Source organism: Anomaloglossus baeobatrachus, chromosome 6 (genome assembly GCF_048569485.1).
Source record: "Anomaloglossus baeobatrachus isolate aAnoBae1 chromosome 6, aAnoBae1.hap1, whole genome shotgun sequence".
NCBI classification, from domain to species: domain Eukaryota; kingdom Metazoa; phylum Chordata; class Amphibia; order Anura; family Aromobatidae; genus Anomaloglossus; species Anomaloglossus baeobatrachus.
The window spans coordinates 396,574,758-396,591,911 of NC_134358.1; the positions used below are offsets into that span (position 1 = coordinate 396,574,758).

At 42.2% G+C, this 17,154-nt stretch overlaps 1 protein-coding gene across 4 annotated transcripts in view; it reads right to left on the reverse strand.

The window, feature by feature from the left end:
• The window catches only part of POU6F2 (POU class 6 homeobox 2), a 722,749-nt gene that overhangs the window by 208,227 nt on the left and 497,368 nt on the right, over nt 1-17,154 (reverse strand). The gene's annotated exons all lie outside the window — the stretch shown is intronic.

Below are 17,154 nucleotides of genomic sequence, written 5' to 3' on the forward strand. Positions count from 1 at the left end.
AACGATTGGGGCCGGTGCGATCGCTCGTGCAATCGCACGATAGATCGTCTCGTGTGACACCCGGAATAGGGTTATATGTGTACTGGTGGACACCGACAGAAGAGGATTCCTGTGCAAGAACAATATATGGGCCCTCTTAACTCCAATAACTCATCAAAATGATCAATCCTACCTGCTATGGAAGTAGAAATGGGTGCACTTACCTCTTGGGCCCCTCTGCAGCTGCACAGGTTGCACCATGTATACTGTATGTCCGCCCCTGGAGTATATCACTAAACACCAAGTAAGCAACAGACCAGAAGAAGCAGCTGACACATCTACATGACCTGGGATTTAATGAGTAAATATGTGGTCTTTAATATTTTTACCCATATTCAGACCCTCTGCTGTCCCAGGACCTGTAGCAGCCATAGCATTACTTCCGTCCCTAGACATAATTGCAAGATGAAGGGAATATAAGGTCTTGCACCATCAAAACTCAATGGTAGTGATGACTTTGTCAAAGGTGGACTTTGAAAATAGCTAGAGGTCACCTCTTGGTTAAATGATCCTTAGTCCTTTCATTGAAAAATCATTAACAACATAGTGTATCTGTGGCAGAGATTTCTGTGAATGAAAATCTGTTCAATGCCTAGGATTCCGGTTGTTTCAACCTCAAGTGCTTCAATTACCAACTCTGTAGGTGGTTGGGTAATATGAGTACAGATTCAATTTGCTCAAATGCAACTAAACACAAATTCTCACACTACACAATATATTGAATATTGTACTAAATCACTAAAATAATAAAACTTTATTTTTATGAATGTAATTGCCTATAAAAGAATTTAACAGATTCAGACAGGTTGCTCCTATAGTGCTATTACTCCTCAATTTTGCAATGACACTTCAGATTTTTATCCCTATGCATAGATATAACTCAGATCCATGTTTCACTGAAGGACAAAGACTCTTTAGGGGATAAAGGCGTACTGCAAGGATGCAGCTTTTTCAGGGGAGAAAGGGGCTTTGAAGCAAGTTTCTTCAGCAAGTACATGGATATCTCCAAGCTTCATTACATGAATGGGGCTGTCACAAAAATGTCTGCAACATATTTGGGATTTTTGCATATTAAAAGAGTGGTCTTAGTGAAACTAATACTGATTTTATTTGGGCTAACTTTTTATTGTGATAATCTAATCTCTTTCTAATACATTTTAATAAAAAGTCCATTTTTTTTGCTTACTACTGTTTTAACCCCTTAAGGACGAAGCCAGTTTTGTACTTAATGCCCAGGCCATTTTTTGCAATTTTGACCAGTGTCACTTTATAAGGTTATAACTCTGGAACGCTTCAATGGATCCCGGTGATTCTGAGATTGTTTTTTCGTGACATATTGGACTTCATGTTAGAGGTAAATTTAGGATGATATTTTTTTATTTTATTTGTGAAAAAATCTGAAATTTGACAAAAAAATTAAAAATTTTGCAATTTTCAAACTTTTAATTTTTATGCCCATAAACCGGAGAGTTATGTCGCACAAAATAGTTAATAAATAACATTTCCCACTTGTCTACTTTAGATCAGCGCAATTTTTGAAACAAAATTTTTTGGGGTTAGGAAGTTAGAAGGGTTCAAAATTCATCAGCAATTTCCCATTTTTTCAACAAAATTTACAAAACCATTTTTTTAGGGACCACATCCCATTTGATGTGACTTTGAGAGGCCTGGGTGACAGAAAATACCCAAAAGTGACACCATTCTAAAATCTGCACCCCTCAAGGTACTCAAAACCAGATTCAAGAAGTTTATTAACCCTTCAGGTGCTTCACAGGAACTAAAGTAATGTGGAATGAAAAAAAATAAAAATTAACATTTTACCTAAAAATGTTACTTTAGCACTAATTTTCTTACTTTTTCAAGAGGTAACACCAAATATTGGACCTCACACTTTGTTACCCACTTTCTTATGAGCGCGCCGATACCCCACATGTGGTCAGAAACCTTTGTTTGGGTAAATGGGAGAGCTCGGAATGAAAGGAGCAATATTTGAATTTTGGAAAGCAAAGTTGGCTGAAACAGATTGCGGGCACCATGTTGCTTTTACAGATCCTCTAAGGTACCTAAACAGCAGGAACCTCCCTCAAGTGACCCCATTTTGGAAACTAGACCCCTTAAGGCTTCTATCGAGGGGTATACTGAGCATTTTGGACCCACAGGTACTTCCCAGATTTTGATAACGTTACTTTGTCATATTGAAAATTGTAATTTTTTTTCTCAAAAATGTTGCTTTAGCATCAATTCTCTCACTTTTTCAAGAGGTAATTCCAAAAATTTGACCCAAATGTTTTTTACCCACTTTTTTATGAGCACGGTGATACCTCACATGTGGTCTGAAACCTTTGTATGGACAAATGGGAGGGCTTGGAACGAAAGGAGCAATATTTGAATTTTGGAAAGGAAATTTGGCTGAAAAAGCTTGCGGGCACCATGTTGCATTTGGAGGACCCCTAAGGTTAGTAAACAGCAAAAAACCACCACAAGTGACCCCATATTGGAAACTAGGCCTCTCAAGGAATTTATCTAGATGTTTGGTGAGTACCCTGAACCCCCAGGTGCTTCACAGAAGTTTATAACGTTGAGCCATGAAAATAAAAAAATAAAATTTTACCACAAAATTGTTACTTCAACCAGGTAGCTTTTTTTTTCACAAGGGTAACAGGAAAAAAATCACCATGAAATGTATTCTGCAATTTCTCCTGAGTTTGGTGATATCTTATATGTGGTAGAAATCAACTGTTTGGGCACACGGCAGGTCTTGGAAGGGAAGGAGTGCAATTTGACTGAACATTTGGCTGGAATAATTAGTGGACGCTATGTCGCATTTGGAAAGCCCCTAAAGTGCCTAAACAGTGGAGGCCCTCCACAAGTGACCCCATTCTGGAATCAAGACACCTCAAGGCTTTTATCTAGGTGTATATTGAGCATTTTGAATCCACGAATACTTCACAGAATTTGATAAGCTTAGGTTGCCATATTGAAAATTTTCATTTTTTTCACAAAAATGTTTATTTAGCATCACATTTCTCACTTTTTCAAGAGGCAACAACAAAACATGGACCCCACAGGTTGTTATCCAATTTCTTGTGAGCGCAGTGATACCCCATATGTGGCCAAAAACCTCTGTTTGGATATATGGGAGGGCTTGGAATGGAAGGAGCACCATTTGAATTTTGGAAAAGTTGAAATAAATTGCGCGCACCATGTCACATTAGCAGGGCCTCTTGGGTACCTATACATTAGAAACCCCCCACAAGTGACTCCATTTTGGAAACTGGACCCCTCAAGGATTTTATTCAGGAGTATAGTAAGCATTTTGAATCCACAGGTACTTCACAAAAATGTTGCTGTAGCAACAAATTTCTCACTGTTAAGCTATGTGGCCATGATCCAGCGACACGGCGTCCAGTACACAGTGTCAGCCTTCCTGCAGAGATGTGAGTGTTGTCCACGGGAGAACGCAGCTGCCCATGCCCATGATTTGGGTTCAGGCTGCTGTGGACTTTAGTTCTATTCTACCTGCAGAGAACACTCATCTCCGCAGCATAAATTGACATGCTGAGGCTCGGGAAGCTGCGCCACAGGTCGGTTTATGCTGCAGAGAAAAGAAGCACAGTGGGCATGGGATTTCTAAAAATCCTTCCACTGTGCTTCTACTGCACAACGCAGCGCTATGGACGCAGGGAAAACACTCTGCGCCCAAAACGCTGCAAACCCTGATTGTGGGCACACAGCCTAAAATGCTACAATGGATGAATGGATAGATGTCAAACATATATAACGTCCCACCCCCCTGCATATTCTAAGCTGGCGCCCTTTAGTGCCTTTCATGTGGCACTAAAGGGTGCCTAGCCTTGTATTTAGCCCAAAAAGAAAAAAAAAATAATTAAAATAAATGACGTGGGGTCCCCCCTATTTTTGATAGCCAGCTAGGGTAAAGCAGACAGCTGTAGCCTGCAAACCACAGCTGACAGCTTCACCTTGGCTGGTGATCAATTTGGAGGGCTCCCCAAGCTGTTTTTTTTTAATTATTTATAAATAAATAATTAAAAAAAAAAACAAACGTAGGGTCCCCCCAAATTAGATCACCAGCCAAGGTGAAGCTGACAGCTGGGGTCTGGCATTCTCAGGGTGGGAAGAGCCATGGTTATTGGACTCTTCCCAGCCTAAAAATAGCAGGCCGCAGCCGCCCCAGAAGTGGCGCATCCATTAGATGCGCCAATCCTGGCGCTTCGCCCCAACTCATCCCGCGCCCTGGTGCGGTGGCAAACGGGGTAATAAATGGGGTTGATACCAGATGTGTAATGTCACCTGGCATCAAACCCAGCAATTAGTTATGTCACGGCGTCTATTTGATACCAGACATAACTAATTGACAGTAATAATAAAAAAAAATTGACAACAAAAAAAAAATTTATTTGAAAAAACACTCCCCAAAAACATTCCCTCTTTGGCCAATTTATTGAAAAGAAAAAAAAAAATCGGGTCCCTGCTGTAATCCATTGTGAAAGTCCTGCGGTGATTCTGGACCTTCTAGAATATGGGGGGCACGTTCAGGGAACGTATCCCCCATTTTCTAGGAGGGCAGACCATCCATTTGAGGAGAGTGGGTGCAAAGAATTTGCACCCACCCTCCCCGGGTCACAGCTGCAGACTCTGCAGCAGCAGCAGCAGCCAGCGTCTGAATCAGACACAGGAAGCTGACAGCCGCGCTCTGCACGTGTGACCGGCACTGCTGTGAAGGAGCCGGAGGAGAGGGCCGCGGGGGATCAGTGCTCCCACAGGTACGGGGGACACCGGGGAACACCGGGGTGGGAATAGGGGGTGACCTGGCAGGGCCTGGGGAGCAGGTTTCTGTCGTATGTGTCATAGCACATGCGACAGAAACCATAGGAAAGGGGTAAATGCGGCCGGCGCGCTGCTGTGCGCGCCGGTATGTGCAGCGCCATGTTAGATTTTCGGGAGGAAGGGGGGGTGGGGGGACACTTTGGCGACACCGGGGGACCCGAAAGGACCGGGGGAGGAAATTTATCTCCCATCTGACATGTTTGTTTATGCCAGATGGGAGATAAATGATTTTTTACCGGCGCGGTCATTTACTGTAACCTGATCATCGGTATACGGTGTATACCGGTCATCAGGTGAGCGGGGACCGGAAAAACCGGCCAGAATCATGATCTCCAGGGTCTCAGCTACCCCCGGCAGCTGAGACCCCGGAAATTTTCTGACTCTGGGGGGCGCTAGACCCTTTTTTCCGACCGCCGTTAAAAAGCGGCGGATCGGAAGAAGTACCCTAATTTGTCGCCGTTAAAAGGCGTATCGGCGGTCGTTAAGGGGTTAAAGATGCTTTGTTTGAGAATTCCAATGCATGCTGGGATAGTCAAACGAGATATAATCAGGAGGCAAAAGTGGGCATTGCCATACTATCTGTCCTAACCCTGAAACGAAGCGTAATCAGTGACTCCTGTTTAAGGCCCCCTTTCTATATCAGTGATTCCAGTACGTATGACGTCCATTTTCATATGTACCGGAGACACAATGACATACACAGACCCATTAAAATCAATGGGTCTGCACACAGATCAGTGTTTTCACAAGGACCGTGTGTCCGTATGGCGCACATGCGTGTCTGTGTGTTCCGCACAGAGACAAATCCGTTTTTCTCCAGCAGCATGGGTGTCACACAGACCACACACTAATGTGATCCATGTGACATCAATGTGACACACCCCGGAAAAAAACAGGTGTCTTTGAAAGAAAATTATTTTCTATACTCACCTGTCTCTAGCGCTACTGTCTTCAGTGCTGCTGTCACTTGCTTCCAGGCCTGCTCATTATGCTCATGAATATTCACTGCACCGAGGAACTAGAAGCAGCAGCGCTAGAGGCATCAGCACCGGGAACAGTAACCAACTGAGTAAAAAGTTCCTGATCTCCATGTGCTATCATGGATAGCACACAGTGAACACTAGTGTGCCAAAATCATGGCACGTGGATGGGCCATATGAATTTTCAAGACGTGTTTTGCATGGACATGTGGAAAAGGTTTAAGGGGCTTAGCTTTAACCTGCTCTGCTGAGCAGGCAAGGGGGAGGGGTTGGCGCCACTAGATAAAAGAGGTGAACGGGACCTGTGCAATGCACAGGAAGACAAATTAGAAACTGGTGAAGGAATAATATATATATCACCAAAAAGACTCGAAAGGTCTGTAATATTATGTAAATTATTCTGAAACCTTTTATATTGAAAAAACTAAGGAGAATAGAAAAATATGTATCACCCCAGTGTCAGCGGACGAGCCGCTCGGATCCAGAGCTGCAGTGACTCGAGGGGTTTGTGCGGACACTCGAATTTGAAAAGGGGGGTATGTACAGGGGAGTTAGAAGTTTGTGACGCCACCCACGGTGCGTGGTAAGATGGAGTACCACCGCTGCTGTTGGGGGGGAGCCCGGTGGCGGTGGTATGGCAGTAAGGTGTCTAACCCCTCCGTGGGTAGGGGGTTGTGCCCCGGGGCCCAGTGGTGGCAGTGAAGGGGTGCCATTGGGAAAGGAAAGCTTGTAAACCAGAATTCTGAGCACCGCTGCAGCAAGGAGGGAGCACGCTTGGATCCGTGTCCTTGGTGTTGCTTGTTAGCCTGTGACCTTTTCCGTGGCACCTTATTCACTATTTGGACCCTATAGTGTGGAACTAATTGGGTCCCGCTCACCCGTATGGCTAACAGAGTGAGCTTGCTCTCAGGGTTCACACTTGGGATTTGATGGACTCTATTTTGGGAAAAGTCCTATCCCCTCGTTGCGCTAGTACCCCGATTTTGGAACGGGTGAGAGATGAATCTTGAAGACTTCACCCCTGTCGGGTAAATTATCAGGACGCTTGAAGCTACTTCTCGGCCTAGGGTCCGCGTACCCCGTCGTGCCCTGGTCCTTGCCTGGAGAGGGCTCAAGGCCACCGGCTGCCCTCCTCAGCAATCCGTGCCCCTTGACACGATCCCCTGCGACCGGGGTTCCAGCTCCTACCAGGCCCAGACCAACGCCTGCAACCTAGTAGTCTTCAGGAGCCCTGCTCCAAACCGGTGACCTCTCCCTCTGAGAGTCACCACTCCACACTCCTGCTCCTTCCAGTCCTTTCTCACTTCTCTTTTCACTTTTTCACTTTCCCCAACCAACCCCCCAAATGGGCGGCCCTATTCCCTTCAGGCCCCCCAATGGTGTGTCTGGTGGGTGTGGTGTAAAGTGTTCCTAGGGTTTTGACTGGCCCTGATCTTTGCAACACCAAAGAACAGGGATCCCTAACCAAGGAGGATGCAGATACTGTGCAGAAGGGCAGGTTGCAGAATACCCTGTGACGACCTGATAGGCCAGGGCGTCACAAATATAAAAAAACCTTAAAAAGTCCAAAACTGAACAATGGGCAAACTCAATCTACCCAATGAGATATATTGTGTGCGACAATATATTTATCTACATACTATATATATATATAGAGATATATATATATATATATATATATATATATATATATATATTTGAAACTTAAATTTTAGGAAAACCAGCTAGGCTGTCAAAGAAAACAGAGGGCACAAGTAAGGTTTAATCACAAGCCATGTAGCAGTACCTGATAAATAGCAATAAAGTGAATGGCTACATACGTCTTTTGTGGCATATGCCACAGAGTAGGTTACATACAGAAAGTACAGATAGTACCTCAATATTAATATTAATATTAAGAAAAATATCTGAATACAGAAATACAAAATACAAATGTGTAACCATGGAACTGCAGCCCCTAACTGTGGGTAAATAAAAAAAACACATGCTTAGTTTTTTGTCCACCTGTTACTTTGCAATATTCTTTTCAATGGCAATGACAGTGCACTCCCTCACTGGCTCTAATGACAAGTGATGAACCGGTAAAAGAGCGCATTGTAAGAAGAAAACCCAGTGAGCAGAGAGCAGCTCCGCCCCCAAGAGTGACATAACTATTGGGGAGGGGCTGGTCTTTGCTCGCCACATTCTCTTTACAATGCGCATTGACAGTGTACACTCTTACCAACTCGTCACTTTTCATCACAGTCAACAAGGAAGCGCACTGTCACTATGCATTGAAAAGAATATTGCGCATGGACAGTGTAGATCGAACTGAGCATAGCTTGGAATTAACATTCCACACAGCAGGGGCTAGCTCATCCCCTGAAGCAGATGTCACTGATGATGTTTCACTTCAGGGTTGGGATAGAGGCGGCAGTGACCATTGCCTACGCACCTCATATCTTGCTTGATTATCCCAGCATACACTGGGGATTCTCAAATGAAGCATCATCAAAATGGATGTGGTTAACAAAATATGTAGAGCCATTAGATATCATAGTAAGGGAACAATAGAGACTTCTTAGTTAAAATATATTAGAAAAGAGATTAGATTATTGCAAAAAATAGATGTTTAGGATTAAAATCAATTAGTTTCGGACTACCCCTTTAACAACAGAGGCAACATTTTTCCTGTTCACAAACTTTATTTTGGACCATCCACATACATCCTCTTACTTAAAGCACTACTCCATTGGGTAGTTTTTTTTGCACCTCTGGAGTGGTGGTTTAAATGTACGCCTCTTTCCCCCGATCTGATACTCACTTTCAGCCAGCTTCATCCTCTATCGTTATATATCCCATTGAGCTCTGGCATTTTGTAACCTGTTAGCAGCTCCAGTGTTTCATGGAGTGCTCCGGATGTCACAAATCAATCCATTTCTATGGGAGCCTTGTTCTTGCCTCATTTTGACTCTCATAAACTTGCATTGAGACCTTGTGATGTAACGTCTGACTTTCAACACTTGATGGTGCAACTGGACCGGAGCTCCAGTAAAAGGTGAAGCCGCTGGAAGGTGAGTGTATTACAGGGGGCTTAAGGGTGCTTTACACGCTGCGACATCGCTGACGATATATCGTCGGGGTCACGGTGTTTGTGACACACATCCGGCGTCGTTAGCGACATCGCAGCGTGTGACAGCTAGGAGCGACGATCAACGATCACAAAAACGTCAAAGATCATTGACACGTCGCTCCTTTTCATAATATCGTTGGTGGTGCATGCCGCTGGTTGTTCGTCATTCCTGCGGCAGCACACATCGCTATGTGTGACACCGCAGGAACGACGAACATCTCCTTACCTGCGTCCACTGGCAATGAGGAAGGAAGAAGGTGGGTGGGATATTCCGCCCGATCATCTCCGCCCCTCCGCTTCTATTGGACGGCTGCCGTGTGATGTCACTGTGACGCCGCACGAACCGCCCCCTTAGAAAAGAAGTGGTTCGCTGGCCACAGTGACGTTGCAGGGAAGGTAAGTCCGTGTGACGGGTGTAAGCGATGTTGTGCTTCACGGGCAGCGATTTGCCCGTGGCGCACAACTGACATGGGCGGGTACGCTTGCTATCGATATCGATACCGATATCGCAGCATGTAAAGTGCCCTTTAGACTTAAAGCACCAATCCAGTGTTTCATGGGGTCACAAATCAATGCATCTCTATGGGAGCCTCGTTCTTGCCTCATTTTGACTCTCATAGACTTGCATTGAGACCTTATGATGTAACGTCTGACTTTCAACACTTGATGGCGCCACGGGACCGGAGCTCCAGTAAAAGGTGAAGCTGCTGAAAGGTGAGTGTATTACAGGGGGCTTAGACTTTAGGCTATGTGCCCACGGGGACAGTGTCCTGTGGATATATCGCAGGTGCTCCCAGGAAACAGCACCACAACTTTTGTCTGTTTCCATGCTGCGGAATGTCCTGCGGATATGGTGCGGGCATTCTGCATTGAGGATACAGTACCATGGCTTCGGCACTGCATCCTCAATGCAGAACAAGTGCTGCAGTGATCGGGGGAGTTCATACTTACCTCCATCATGCAGCACCTCGCTTTCCGGCAGCCGGGTCACTCCCTCAGCGTCTGCAGGAAAAGATGGGCGGGCCTGAACTAGCTCCGGCTGTAACATGACCGGAGCTCGTGCAGGCTCCGCCCACCTCTTCCTTCCTGTACCTGGATTCACCGCGCTCTTGTACACCGGATGGAGAAAGTGACTCTGGTGAGGCAGGTAAGTATATGGGACCCTGCGGAGAAATCCACAACAATAATTGACATGCTGCAAATTTTTCCGCACGAAAATCCGCACGATTTCCACTGCGGAAAAATCTGCAGCGTGGGCACAGCATTTCCCAAATGCCATAGAAATGGTAGGGGAGTAGCTGTGCTGCAGATTTCTGGAAAATCTGCGGCTTTTCCGCTAGAAATACATGGCAAAAACCGTGCATTTTCCGCAGCGTGGGCACATAGCCTTAAGTGCCAATCCAGCGATTAAAAAAAATATCAGCTGTTGTGGTGCATTAAGTACTGCTAAATGCTTCTGGATTACAATGTCACCATGTATTGTACTGAACAATTTTCTGGACAATCAAAAGATGGCTGAAAACTCAAATGTATTGTAATCCTTTCTGTCGAGTTATTTTATCTTATCTATGAAGATATTTATTTGTTACTTCTAGGTTTCCAGTATAATACATTAGTCTATTCAGCCACCAATACAATAAAAATTTGCTATTAGTAGACTTGGGCTTTATATCACTATCGCATTTACTATTGTTGAAATATTTGGTCCTTTCATAATGAAATTTTGAAATTCTTCACGTATCAGGTCGATATGGAGTGAGGGGCTGGAATGTTTCAATTTATTGTGTATGTCGCAGATGATTCTTCTCAGTAAGTGGCATGCAATAGAATATAGTGAACAAAAGATTAAAAAAGAGCTTACACCAGCCATCTCTTCCCTATCTGCTCATCAGACAGACTAAAATATTATGGACAATGGAATATTGAGTGTACATATTCCACCCTTGTTCTTTTACTTTCATGTGAAGCTTGTGTTCTGTGCAATCTGCAGCTCACAGACATTTATCTTCTTAGGCCATGTTTTAAATAGGATAAAGAAGCACAAAACGGGAATTGTAAAATTCTGGAGTCAAATGTGAGTGGCATAGCTATAATTCTTTATGAAGTAGCAGGTAAGATTGATTGTCAGGGGTCGTAAGGCTAGGTCAAACTTGGCTTATTCGTCAGCTGAATGTCATTTTTGTTTTCCCTGTCACTAGATAGCTTTTAAAAAAATGCAACTCCTTCCTCATTATCTGGGACTTGGCTGCTTTCCTGCCATCCAGTATTAATGAAACTGTGCTTCAAACCTGGCCTTCATCTTTGAGGTTCTCCTTTATGTGCTTCACTTTTTGTAATACTAGGTAGTATGGCATATCTTTTAAACATATTCTCCCTGAGAGGCTATTTGAAAAATAATAATAACAGAACCGATGTGATATAATAACATTTTATTGTATAAAACAGGGTTGGGTAGTTACTATTTGTATTGTTATGGTGTCTTTATGTAACATCTTATATGCAAGAATATATACTCAACTATAGGGGGTTGGATGCAAATTTTACATGTGCAGTGCCACAACTAAACTCCTTTGCAAAAAAAGAGACATGCACTTTTTTAAATTATGCCCATCGAGCACAACCATTATTTTCAATCATATATTTAATAGACTATAAATTCAGAATATACTGAGTAATTACTCTTGCTTCCAAATTTTTATGTAAAGGAGTTACCCTCCTTAGAAAACGTATGCTTCTATAGTTATTAAGTAAACATTACTATCTATCTACCCCAGGTCAAGCACCAGCTCTCCATTGCTACCCAAGCTCTGTTGTTTGGTTGCAGCAGTGAGAAAGCCATGGATATTCAATGAACTGAGTGGCTATTCTTGTGTAAGTGTCACGCATGGAGTAGGAGATGTACGTATGTAACGCATGACACAAGCATTCAAACCAACAGGCTTTTGACGTACTACAAAAAACACCACAAAAAGGGGGAAACACTGGGGTCACGATACAACGGAGGTCCCTGTCGCTAGGGAGAGGGGTGAGGGGGCACCTCCTAAACTCAGCTCAAGCTGACTCCTGAGCTCCCTAATGTCCCTATACTGGTTCTTTCAACCTGTCGGTGAGCAGGATACCTGGATCTCTCAGCTGGCCCTAAACTCCCCCTGACTAGTGAGTAAGACCGACTAGTACACTAGACTCGCCACTACACTAATAAACACGGAGGGAAAGGAAACTTTGTTTAAATGAGGAGTCAAGATAGAGATGGGAGGCTCAAGTCCTAAGGCTGTCATTAGTCTCAAAACAGTAGGGAGACGACTGTGACAGTAAGTTGCACGAAATGCTAAAGTGAAATCTTTCTTTTACTCATAAACTTGAGTAATTCTACAGTAGAAGACATAGTAAAGGGGCATTCTCCTTTATCACTGAAAGTTTAGAAACAAAAATTACCAGTTGAATCTTAACTTGAACTGGTTAAACAGGTGTGCAGTGATCAGTGGAATGTCTACCTTTTTTCAACTTCCGTATCAGAAGTCACCCGTCTCTCCAAAAATATGATAATACAAAATGCTAGGTAGTTCCACCTCTAAAAGGCCAGCATTTGCAACAGAGAGTGTCTGTCTGCTTTTATACAAGCTATGATAATCCCTCCTGATTGGCTGCTGTATACCATGTAATGTGATGGCTACAAGGCATTATGTGGAGGCATCCATAGTTGGGCGTTAGGTAATTTGAGACTTCTGTGGCTGATACAATCTTCTGCATTGTTCAAAATGACATTGGCCATGTTTGTAATGCAAATTGAATCACAAATTATTTGAATTCACATTCACTGGGCCTGTGAATTTTAGAACATTGAGCACAGATTCAAGTTGTATTGAATCAATTTGCTCATCTCTAATATCCTTTTAAATAAGTGTTTATAGTATATGACCATGTAGAAGATAAGAAAACTTCTCCAGAGTTACAGCTCCTCAAGCTTTACGTTGACTCATTTCAGCAGTTAACAAGAGAAGGAACTCCTTCAATATGTCCCAATTTCCTTATAGAGCAGATTTAAAGGGGTTGTCTAAATTAAATCCCTATAAACCACCTATATAAGGTAATTTTTAAAAGAATATGTGGATGTAATCTGCATACTTAGATTAGAGGCAAAAGCTCTACTACACATGAAGGACTACTGGATAGGTGAGGCTGCCAAGAGTGATAGGGGAATTTCTATTGTTGTATCAGAATGGAAAGAGTGTGGAAAGAGTGTGGTTATAATTCACTTCAGGGAGATTACTAATATTGCTACTTGGTTTAAAGGTGGCCATTACATGAGACACTAGCTAGAAGTAGGCAGATTGTTGAATAGTTATTTTTAACAAACAATTGTCTAGTGGGCAATTGTTACTCAGATGTAAGCACTTTGAATGACATAGAAGGGATGAAAGATCTTTCTGGGTATTGTCTTCCATAGAAAGATTAGAGAATGAAAGAGAGATTGGTAATAATGATATATCTATTGGACATAAAACTTCAAATGTGGTGGAATTCTATGTGGACAAAGGCGTCAGTCATTAATCAGTCATTAATCATTCATTTCTAAATTTCATTGGACAAAATTTTGTTATTGTTAAAATCAGCAACTTTCACAAACTTTAATTTAATGTGTACAGACACTATTACTGTCAAGCTACCACTAGGAAGTGCAGAGACTCAGGTAGGAAAAGAACTCCTGAGTGTCGTTAGACAGAAGCCCCCTAGAGGTCGCTAATAAAAGAGCAGTGATAGTCGGTCAGTCAAGGTCTATGCCGGGATGTCACATCTGTCCCGAATAGAAAACTATTCAAAGACACAAAGACAAAGAACAGAGCCGAGGTCGGATACCAGGAGTGCAAGTAAGCACAGTGGAAGACGTGGGGAACACGGGACAGGACAGGATACCAGAGAACAGGGAGGAACAGAGGTAAGGTCGGGAAGGAGGAACAGAGGTATGGATGGGCAGGAGGAAGTGAGATTAGGACAGGCTGGGGAAATGGAGATCAGGTCAGGTTGGGGGGAAGGAGGTCAGGTCACGTCGGCAGGAGGGACGGAGGTTAGGTCGGGCAAAGGGAACGAAGGTCACGACAAACAGTACTATGTATCAGGACAAAGAAAGAGAGAACCTCTCACAGGAACGGAGCACACAGCAGAGCCGCAAATATCACTAGCGGCGTCCTGGGGATGCGGCAGCACTAAGATATGGTGACCCCCTCAGAATGAGGCCAGAACGAACAGGCCCCTCCCAAGAGACTTAAACCCTGGAGTCAGGATACATGCACCAGCTCAGGAATGGCAGAGCCATGCATGTATCATGACAATTACTTTGTTGAAGACCATGGAAGCCACGTTCCTATCTGTTTATAAGCAATCTAGTCATATTAGCAATGTAATAAAGACAGTCATTGATAATTTGGGATTTTGTTTCCATGAAGACATAGCAAATTGTAATAATTTCTCAATTTAAGACAGTAGTTGGACTTCTGGATTCCATGCATAAATTAGGATACAGAAAAGAATAGTGAAAGGCATACATTTTTCAAGCCAAATGTTCAATAGGCACCAATACTCCCATGGGCTATTTTTCAAAAAAGATGATAAAGTGATCTTTATCATCAAGTTTCTATGTATATGGATGTGATGACTATCCTTTGGGACCTTCAAAACCGCTTTTCATCCTTTTCTACGTTAGGTTATAACAAATCAATTTAATACATTATTCATGTAATGTTAAAGTTCTCATCGCTAGTTATTTTAGATTTTCACAACATCATTATGACACCGAGACTGAGGAGTAATTGAAGATGAAATCTAAACATTCTCAATCGTAAGGAAGAAGCACCATTCGTGATAGCAAAACTTTACTCTCTGGTAATATTTGGATTGTATTTCTATACCATTTTAATATGTAATTCACACTAGTAAATTTTAAGTTGATAGAAGGGTTCAAATTAGTTAGAAATGTAATGAATTTGAAGAAACATTTTTCACAAAAAATAAAATTCAAAAATTGTAAGTAATTTACTATTGGATAGCAGCTTTGCTACTCTTTATCTTCAGTTCAGTGGGAAAGTCCCATTAGGTATTACGTTGGGGAATGTTAGATATATTTAGATAATGCTTCCTCTCTATTTGCAAATTGAAGACGAGGGGAAGTCAAAGGCTGAGCTTATGCCTATTAACACATAAGTGAAGGCTGAGGGGAAAAAGGGCAATAGGGTCTTACCCAATGGACATATAAGAGTGAGTGTGCTCATCTTATGGGGTCCTGTGTCACACAACTAGATTCAAAGCATGTAATCAGCTGCTGCAGAGTCCACATGCTAAAAAAGCTGAAGCAGATCCGGAACAAAGTTGATATGGAACTGCCACCGCGCTTCCGAAGACACAACACAAATCTAGGAAAACCAAACCAAGGTGGCTCCACTCAACGCACCTCAAAGTGTCTCCCCACCTCTCCAACAGGAAATCCACCAATATTTGATGGATTTCCTGTTGGAGAGGTGGGGAGACACTTCAAGGCGCTTTGAGGGGAGCCACCTTGATTCGGTTTTCCTGTATTTGTGTTGTGTCTTTGGTGGTACGGTGGCAGTTCCACATCAACATTGTTCTTGATCTGCTTTGGCTTTTAACAATTAAGCACAGTATAAGAGAATAGAGAGGTAGACACAGCTGTGACATCATTTATCAACCCCTCCCAATGGTGGCGCCTTTATGACAGTCCAGACAGAGGACTAGACAGTTACTTTTAAGAGGAATTGTCACCAGGTCAGAAGGGACAGTTTTTTTGCTCTTATTTTATTATACTTTTTTGTTTTTTGCTTTTTGTCTTTTAAATCCACCATACAGTTCCAAAGTTTAGGGCCTTTTTATATAGCTCTAATTTTTATGGTCCTCTTTAGATCATGCTTAAAAAAATAATAATGATCAAACAAAATAAAATTACAAGAAATGACATTCAAGTATGGTTCCATACCTAAATACAGATTTCCTAGTTCTTGTTCTGTTTAGCTATTACTTTATGAAATGCATGACATAAGGAAATATTGGATAGTATTGGAGGTGTTATGGGAAATATTTAAAAATATCCTCCTGAATAAAGGAATCAGCTGCTGCTGGAGCACAAAATGGTCTAAAGCATTAAAAAAAATAAAGCGTGAAATAGCAAAACTTAATTCAGTGTTATTAATATGCACTAAATCAGTGGTTATCAAAATTACTTCTCGTGGACCGCTGGCATCTGTGATGGAAGAATGAGATAATATGTTTGCTCACAGTTGACAAATTTTATTTGCATATGGATCGGCTACTGACATGTTGCATTAAAGAGTTGGATCTGGCTAAGTGCCAGTATAATAGTTCTGAGAACCATAAAGCGGCCACAACACTCGAGTTTTCATTTTAGCTGTAGCTAGAAGACTAGACAACACATTTGTTGAGATTTCAGTATTATTACCTTGGATAAAGAATCAATTAAAGTAAAAATACACATATCTTAATCTGAGAATGTAAAACAATATATTGCATTTATTTTGAAATAAGAGTTAAAAAAAAGACACAGGCCCACCAAGTTCAACCTTTCTCCATCAGTTATATATTCTTTATCACCTAAATTATCAATAACCCATCATGCCATTTGTTGTAAGGAAATCATCTAGCCCTTTTTTAATTGTTAACATAGTGTCCCCAGTTACTGCCTTATGTAGTAGGTCATTCCATAGTCTGACCACCCTGACTGTAAAGAACCCTTTCCTATTTAGCTACCGGAACCGCCTTTCTTCTACCACTAATGAGTGTCCCCTAGTCCTTTGTAAGGTCTTTGTGAGGAATAAGTCATGTGCAGTCCTTTATATTGACCACACATGCAGTTTATATAATATATATATATATATATATATATATCTCTGGAGATCAAAATTAGAGAACAAAGTATGATTACTTGCTCTTTTCAGAAATAATGTAATCTACATTGCCAAAGATACACCATGCCACTACAACAGTGTTTTACAAAGGATCCAAAGTTTATCAACATAAAACCTTTATTTTGCCCAAAACATGATGATCATAATTAGAGAACAGCAGTGACTGTAGCACAGAGAAAGATTATAAGATTATAACTAAATATTCTGAAGGTAACAACAGTCATCAATCAGTAGGAAGTGTACA